The sequence below is a fragment of the Chanos chanos genome, chromosome 10, assembly GCF_902362185.1.
Source record: "Chanos chanos chromosome 10, fChaCha1.1, whole genome shotgun sequence".
Classification (NCBI taxonomy): domain Eukaryota; kingdom Metazoa; phylum Chordata; class Actinopteri; order Gonorynchiformes; family Chanidae; genus Chanos; species Chanos chanos.
Window position 1 is genome coordinate 12,278,341 of NC_044504.1, and position 9,297 is coordinate 12,287,637.

Sequence of the window (9,297 nt, forward strand, 5' to 3'; positions counted from 1 at the left end):
TGTGTGTGTGTGTGTGTGTGTTTGTGTGCTTTCGGCTGGTGGAATTCCCTGTCGTTTCTGTCTCGGGTGATAATATCAGACAGAGCCTCACCCTGTGAACGAGGGGGGAAAAATAAAGAAACGAGGGAGTTCAAAGTCATTAGTCAAGCTCTCAGGCTCTCTTCCCCTCTTCTTTTTCTCTTTCTCACTCCCTCCCTCTCTCCCTCTCTCTCTCTCTCTCTCTTCATCGCTTCCCGTAAACTCTCATTTACTCATTTTATCTCTCCATCACCTCAGTTTTTCCCCAGTTTTAGTCACAGAGATAAAAACAGAATACGTTAGATACTTCAGATATTTTTTTTCATACAGCACGTTGTCTTCCATTATCTCAGGTAAACACTGCCTCTTCTTGAATCTCAGCATTTTGTTTTTTTAATGAGTCTTTAATACCTTGTAGCTTTGTACTGTTTTCCCCCTCTGAGGACAATAAAGACTTTATAATGTCAGGGAGATGACACACCATTGGCCTGAGTAAAGATCACAGCGTGAAAGTGAGATATCCTTTTTCAGACACATTACTGGCATTCAAATGACTGGACTTAACTCCAGAGAGAGAGAGAGAGAGAGAGAGAGAGAGAGAGGAAAATGCGATTCATATATAAAGCCTTGGTCAAATTTGCTTGAATTTAACAGTTAATACTCTTAAATGCTATGAATTTTTGGCAATTTTTTTAAACTGAAGCATGCCAAAGCTTGCATAAAACATGACTGCTATCGATTTTCTGTATTTCTGTACAGATTTTTAAACAGAAATGCAGTTAGACATCTGCCTCGTACTTTGATGACTTGATTGAGCTCGTCAGCTGTGTTTGTCAATAACCGGTTGTCATTTTCTGAGCTTCTTGCATGGGGCAGCCACAACATAACAGTACCTGCTATTTAATGGGAACAGTTATGCCATCTGCCGGCATGGAGTCCTTCATTAAATGTTGCCTGAAACCTGATGTATTTGTCTGAGGTTGCTGCTGTAGAATGTTTTATTCAGTCTAGCACCTGGAAGACTGGTTCAGACAGATGGTAAATAAAATCGTGACGTTCGGCTATATCCTTTTCTTTTTTTGTGACGCTGTGCAGAACACATGTATGTGTATGAGTACTGGCCCAAAGCAAAGCATCCACACTAACACGTGAACAGGGGGTTTGGTTCTCACAGAACAAACTTTACTACTGTTAATTACACATTTATGACACAGTGGTAAATGTGTAATTACCTAAAGCAGGACAAGAGAACGCTGGAAGTCCATGAGGTAGTTAAGTACCTGACAGTGGACAGGGCTGTATTTTAATGGATAAATGAGGTTTATCAAATGTACACGCACGCACACGCACACACATGCACATACACACATGCACGGCTGCCTGCCGGATCGTGACACACTGTCACTCCACTCCTGCCTTCTGATTAGATTTCAGTGAGACACTTTTGAGCTCTGAGAAACCCAAAGCCACCCTTTAAATAGACACACACACACACACACACACACAGATGCTGCCATCCACCAGAGATTTGAGCAGGATTTCATTCAGCATCACACATACGCCTTCCTTTGCTAAGTAACAGATGACCCCCAGAGCTCAGAGCTTAAGTTATAACATTAACCTTCAAAAACCACAGAGTCCGCATGCAAAACATTCATGAGGAAAACTATGAACAAAAAGCAGTGCTTGGCCGTGTTAAAAGCTCCCGCATTGAGAAAAATGGCAGGAACTTTGACGTAGAAACATCCAATCCACCTTTTATACCTTTTATTGATCTTTTTTCTCCCCCCTCCCTCCCCCCCACAGCTGGATGGATTCCCGTGGGGGCTGGGTGGGAGTGCAGGGGGGCATGCTTTGGGGCAGATGTCTCAAGAGAGTTTCTATTGTCTAAAGCTCCTCTAAACTGTTATTATGTCTCTACCCACCCCCTAACCCTCACCCCTATGGGAGACTAATTTGGGTCACGGGTGGGAGAAAGAGAGAGAGAGAGAGAGAGAGAGAGAGAGAGAGAGAGAGAGAAGAAAGAGAATTAAGAGGGTCAGTGGATAAATCTGTCACAATAACAATCAGTGAGAGAAATAGAGTAAGCATCTCTCTCTCTCTCTCTCACACACACACACACACATACACAAATGCGCGCGCACACACATAAGCACAAATGAATAACATACTGAAAATATTGAGCAACTAAAACGCACACCTAACCAAGAGCTGTGAAACATGCCTTAACAGTACAAAAGGAGTCCATAAAATTTACCATCAACATTTCTGTCAGAACAGCTAGCAGGCAATGAGACACCACGCTCACTCTGTCCTGCCTTAGTCAGCACCAGCATGCGATTACAAACAAACAACTAAAAAAAACAAAGCCCAGGAAAACAAATATATATACTCTGCATTCATATCAAACCAATAGCAGGAAAATAAAAACACATAACATGCATACAAACTCTCTCTCTCTCTCTCTCACTCACACACACACACACACACACACACACACACACAGAAGCCCACAGACTCCTCAGACGCTCTGTCATGCATCCAAATCTCATTATGAATGTTGCCGTGTCTAGGGCATGAAATCAAACACATAATCCTCTTTCTTCATAAGAAAAAATAAAATAAAGCCTACAAAATATACCTGAACCACAACAAAACATAATAATAAAGACATGTGGGGAAAAAAAAGCTATGTTTTTGGAACTTTCTGCTTGGTTCCCTTGTAAAGAAAGGATTTTAGAATTACAGATTTGTCTTACCAGTGGGCATAATGCTTCCACTCGGAATTCAGAGGCAGGCTTTAAAGGCAAGTCCTGTGTACAGTCATATTTCCTTGTGCGAAAGCGAAGTATTCCTATTTATCCAGTCCTCTTATTGCCACAATACTTCCCAACATTCCCACAGAGTAATACAGTCCTTTTGCCTGCACGGGACTTCTATGTGTGTGTGTGTGTGTGTGTGTGTGTGCTCACGGGCGTGTATATGTTCAAGTCTCGCACACGCTCTTAGATATAGTGAAAACTGACCCTTCTCTCTCTCTCTCTCTCTCTCTCTCTCTCTCTCTCTCTCTTGCTCCTTCTCTCTGTATCCGTCATGCACTGAATGGGCCGGCTGGCTTGCTCTGTCTCTGTCCAAAAACTCCCTCCCCATAGCTCCACCCCTCTCCCACAACAGCAAATTACAAGGAGTTGAAACTTGAAGTTCCTCTTTCTCTTTCTCTCCCTCTATATTTCCCCTCTTTTTTGCCTCCCTCCCTCTCTCCCTCTCTCTCTCCCTGTTTTTTTTACTCAGTAAACCAGCATTCTCCCTTTGTGCCACAGTGCGTTTACTCAGTCAGTTTGTTCTCTCTCTCTCTCTCTCTCTCTCTCTCTCTCTCTCTCTCTCTCTCTCTCTCTGTATGTAAGTGTTTGTAGAGAATGACAGGAGGTGGTAGGACTATAGTTATCAGATTTACAACAGACAGAGCACACACACATACAAACGCGCATACACACTTCAAAACTGATGGAGGAGGGGTCCTTTTCCCCCTTATCCTATATCAATAGCTGCAAACAGCCCCATACAAAAGCCCCCCCCCCCCCCCCCCACACACACACACACACACTTGTCTCCCTACACAACTTTTTACTCCATTGTCAAGAGAAGCAGACACAGCAATATGATAAAACGATGATACAGATGAACAAACGACATGATATTTATAGGTATAAGACAGGGAGTGAAGCAGAGAGAGGGAGAAACAGTAAGACAGACTGGAAGAGAAAGAGACAGGGGGCCTCACAGACAGACTGAGAGATTGGGGCATCTTAATTGGTCAAAAAATGTTTGATGTTTGAAAAAAAACGAATAACCAAATAACTATTAGTGGTGAAAAAAAAAATTAGGACAGACTCATTGTGTACGAAGCTCTATAAACACTGAGTAAAGATCTGTCTGTATTCATTAATTTAAAGATGAGTCATTTTAAAAAGTCATTCAAGTGTAAAAAACAAAACAAACAAAAACAGAACAAAACAAAACAAAAAAAAAGAATTTCTCCTTCATGTCAGGCTAACATAGCTACAACTACAAAAAGAACACAAAACCAAAATTTCAAATTATTTCTGTTCAACAAAATTAGAGAACTTGTGCTATGTTTGAAGTTTGGGTTAAAATAACTGTTTCGTGTTAATGGGTAAACACTGAGTGATATCGGCTTTATTTAAAGTGAAGTGAAGCATTAACTGTATGTGAGTGTAAGACAATGGAAGTGTAACACAAGTGTAAGACAATGGAAACACAAACATAGACATACACACCTGCTAACTCACCCAACCCCAAGAGAACAATTTACACCTAGTGGACAGTAAACCGCCAATGAAAACGCTACAGGACTAGAACCAGAGACAATATGAGATAAAGACCATTCACACACGCGCGCGCACACGCACATCGGAACAGAAGGAGACCACAGGCCAGTGGCTTAACAATACTTCAGCAGTAGGGCTATTGAAATCCAATGACCCAAAAGACAGCCAACCACTCAACCTCAGCACTCTGACCAGTACACACACATATACACACATGCACACACGCATGAACACACTCACACACATATGCGCAACCCTAACATGCCAGGCAATACTTATACACACACATAATCCTGGAGTACTTACCAATACACACACATACACACACACACACACGTAAATTCACTTTAGACACATCAGACTTCTGTATGCATGTTATAAACAGTCATGCATCATCTGTGTGCATGTGTGTGTGTGTGTGTGTGTGAGAGAGAGAGAGGGAGAGAGAATGTGAAAGTGTGTGAGAGTGCATGACAAAGAGACAAAGACAGAGCGTGTGGTAAAAGGTTCTTTTCAATAAGATCTGATTAATTAGGCCTTCTTGAATCTGAGGCCTCACTCCATACAAAATAAACGCGAATGTGCACGCACAAATACACACACTCACACACACAGTGATGAAGGTGGTGGGGGAGTTGTCAGAAAGGTCCAAGTTGTTGAGTAGCTGTTGTTATGGCAACAGGTTAGCAGTAGCCCCTCAGTCAGGGATGTAGGGAGCGGCAGGAGGCATAAAAGCAGATAGTCATTAAATCTTTACTTCACCATGAAAACAATGTACAAACTTCACTGAGTCCATCCAGATACACAAAGACTCATACTCATTCACTGCCTCTCTTCTTCTCTCTGTGTCTCTTTCTCTCTCACACACTCACACATTCTCTCTCTCTCTCTTTCTCTCTCTCTCTCTCACACACACTCACACATTCTCTCTTTCTCTCTCTCTCTCTCTCTCTCTCACACACATATACACACACATTCTCTCTCTCTCTCTCTCTCTCTCTCTCTCTCTCTCTGATGGCAAAAAATTTTATAAAGTGGAATTTGTAGTAACAGAGCAAAATGTGACGGTATGAGAAAGCTCTTTTTCTGTGTGTGTGTGTGTGTGTGTGTGTGTGTGTGTGTAAGAGAGAGAGAGAGAGAGAGAGAGAGAGACAAAAAGGGATAGTTGAGAAGAGAGTTTGAGTCTAATCCATAGGATCTTAACGACATGAGTAATTCTACGATGGGGGTTGGGAGAGTGCTTGTTTAATAGCGGAGTGAGTGAGTGAGTGTGTGTGTGTGTGTGTGTGTGTGTGTGTGTGTGTGTGAGTGTGTGTATTTGTCCTGGTTGTACGTTTCCTATTTGCCTGCTGTGTGTCACCCCAGAAGTAGGACATTTGTGGGTGTGAGAATGTGTGTGTGTGTGAGTTGGCAAGACAGAGAGTAATGTAACCGTAAGTCCTTAAATCTTAAAATGCATCAGGATAAAAGTCACACGCACAGTACACATACACTAGTTTAAACAAACTAATTCACGCTCACATGAACAGAACAGAAAATCATTATGTATTCATTGGTATTCTGTAAAACAGACACAGAGGCAGAAAAAAAACAGAACAGAGCCCAAATAAACAAAAATCACCAAAAGATTTCAGACATAGCTACTGAAAAGCTATCACAGCTGTTACTCAAAAATCGACCACAAAAGGCCAGACTTCATACATTTGAAATATATTGGCTGTAGTGGTTAAACTGACAAACAAATAATCCAATGAGATGACAGAGTTTCTAATGTAGAAGACAAGCTGGGAATAAGACATTTTAACTGAAGTGTGGCTGCCACTCTGTGTCGATATGAGACAGAGGATCTGGTACCGAAAGCCTTTCCCTGTGTAAGTTGTCCATTTTAAGGTTGTCTTGTCTCAAGGAGCAGATTTCTCTGCAGGTTTGAAAAAGGGAGCAAGTGGTTTCTAAGGCTGATCTGCATTTAATAATAATTCAGTTATGATACAAGCACACCCACACACACCCACACACACACACACACACACACACACACACACACACACAAGTCTCAATGGGACTGATAGTGGACACCCCAGTTTTTGTTTTGATTGCTTCATCATTGGTGGAGGGAAAAAACGATAAAGAGAGAAACAGTTGCATTAAGTAGGTTCTTAGTGAGCCAGTGTGTGTGTGTGTGTGTGTGTGTGTGTGTACACTAAAGAAGGAAATGGTGTTTGGATTCAGATTAACTTTCAGGGCAAGGAGTCAGCAGGAAAAGACCAAAGTGTCTTCCTCCACCAAACAGAAAAAAAAGCATGTGTGTGTCCTACTCTGTGTGTGTGTGTGTGTGTGTGTGTGTGTGTCTGTGTGTGTAAAAGTCTTTTTCTTAAAGCATAAGATAATGAGCGTTAAAGCGGGATAATTAAAAACAGTGTCATTATAGGGAAGACAGCCACAGAGAATGATATGGAGACAATTTACCAGTCTGACTTTACAAACAGTCTCTCAAATCCTCAAACTCTCTTTTCCTTCCTCATCTACACACACTTCTCCCCCACTTTCTCTTTCTTGTTTGTGACGCAGTGAAATCAGAAACACATTCAAGTGTCAAACACCACATGTAGGACACAACATGTAGGCTTATGATTAAGTCCTAATACACAGTGCAAATCTCTAGCATTCTCAAATATTCGGCCTTAGACACACAGACACTCACACACAAACTTACACACACACACACACTTACACACACACACACACTTACACACACATATCTTACATTCACTTCAACAAATGTACTATTTTTCATTCAAATCTCCCCTCGGTCCTTCCACTCTCATACTGTTGAAGCTCTGTTTGTGTAGTATGTGTGTGTGGCGCCTGTTGTCAGTTGGTGGTAATTTGCCCAGCAGTATACAGAGTTATTTCCCTGACTGGAGAAGGCTAGCATTAGCTCCACGTCAAATTAAGCAGCTCCTCTAAATAATGTTAGTCCGCTGTTGCCAACCTCACCACTACCTACAATTAACTTCGTATGAAAAGAAGAGAGGGAGAGGAGGAGAGGGAGAGAGAGAGAGAGAGAGAGACGTACAATTCTAAAAGTCATGTTTGCTGTGGGCAAAGTTTCAGTTTAGTACTTGGGCGTCCAACAGTTGTAACTCTAAACCTCTAAAATAACAAGATGTTACCAATTTCATCTGGCAGCTTCCACAAAACATGGAAACAGAAATGAAAAAAAAAAAATATATATATATATATAAAAATAAGAATACGCTATATCTATTTATTGTCATCAGCTTTATCTATTTATTCTCATATCCTCACCGTAAAAGCCTCCTGGTTATTGCTGTATCCTTGATGATGATATTCGTAATAGTAAAATCCTTGTCAGGTTGGTGGAGTTTAATTCCATTGTCAGATGTTTAGGCTAGATTTCGTACGCTATGTATCTCTCTAACAAGCGAACACACACACACGGAGGTTGTGTCTCTTTCTCCGACTCGGATGGGCAGATCCCTCCAAAGCGTCCACACCTCTATGAGCTCAGCACACAGATCAGGAGGATAGAGACTAAATGAGACAGGGAGGGAGGAAAAGAGAGAGAGAGAGAGAGAGAGAGTCTGCCTATCGTAACACACACACACACACACACACACACTTACTTCTCTGTCCCAGTCTCATGCGGAAAGTGAGCAAGTGACTGACATTAGAATAAGTGGATCATAGCCAGTGCTGCAGGCAACACAAATTAGAGAAATTACAGAACGCAGACAGAGAGATTGAGAGAGAGAGAGAGAGAGAGAGAGAGAGAAGAGAGAGAGAGAGAGAGAGAGAGAGAGAGAGAGAGAGAGAGAGAGAGAGAGAGAGAGAGGGGGGGGGGGGGTTAAGGCAAATGGAGAGGAGATGGAGACAGTGAGAGAGAGACAATGGAGTGCAAAACCCAGAGCAGACACAAGTGGGTCACATCTAAGAGACAGTGCCACAAAGACAAAGAAAAAACAAGATAGAGAAAACGAGAGACAAAACGGTAGGGTTAAACTACAATGGCTCCCGTCCATCTCGGTTTGGACAAGTTGGCAACAGCTACCTGCTAAACTTAACCACTGTCCATGGTCTTTTCCCTCATTCCACTGGTGCTTAAAACTTTGGGATTACGCAATACAGGATCACTATGTGCTTTCTGTCTGAGAAGTTGAAGAGTTGACTTGTACCTGTGAAAGACCAGAGTGTATTAGTCACTGAACTGATAGGACTAAATCAGCTTTTTCTTTTTCTGTTTTTCAAAAAAACAAATTTCCCTGACACCTCGAGCCATGGCCACTCATCAAGAATGTGTTAGTGGGACTGATTCACCCAGCAGAGTTATGACTGGAGTCCTAGTAGCGATAGCAGCTAAAATACAGGCAATCTGATCTGGCTAAATTGTTTGTGCTACCAAGGAGCAGCAGGGACATCATTGGTTGTTATTACCTCAGACAAGCTAATGGTCCAACTGGCTGCTGGGCAGTTAATGATTTATTATGACGTCAGATTCAATATGGTAAATGGATAATGAATGCGAGTTATGTCTGTTGTAAAATTCACATTCTCCTTTAGCTAGCTAGCAAGCTGGCATCATGCTAACAGGCATAATGATTTTTTTTTTCACTTTAGTTACAGTGTAACATGGGTAAGCTTAGGATACTATCACTATAACACCTTTTTGTTGTTGTTGCTGCTGCTGCTGTTAGTATTTAATAGACCCATTCCAATGTTCTAAGAGCGTCTTTGAACTGGTTTAAAGTTTTGTTCTTTCGCTCTAACATTCTAATGTTCCATTTGGACTTTGATTTTTTTTTAGATGGTACGCAAGAACAGAGAGGAACAAATAGTTAGGTACAGAATGACAGAAAAACTGTTTATAAAGCCATGGCTAAAGTCAAAAAGGAGCAGAAACATTAAAAGT

The 9,297-nt window shown here is 41.6% G+C and overlaps 1 protein-coding gene across 1 annotated transcript in view; it reads right to left on the minus strand.

The window, feature by feature from the left end:
• LOC115822404 (pleckstrin homology domain-containing family G member 1) overlaps positions 1–7,811 on the minus strand; it is a 29,339-nt gene extending 21,528 nt beyond the window's left edge. Inside the window, exon 1 of the mRNA XM_030786240.1 lies at positions 7,677–7,811. The gene's annotated coding sequence lies outside the window, so the exon portion shown is untranslated. The remainder of the gene's footprint in view (positions 1–7,676) is intronic.
• Positions 7,812–9,297: the final 1,486 nt, after the last annotated feature.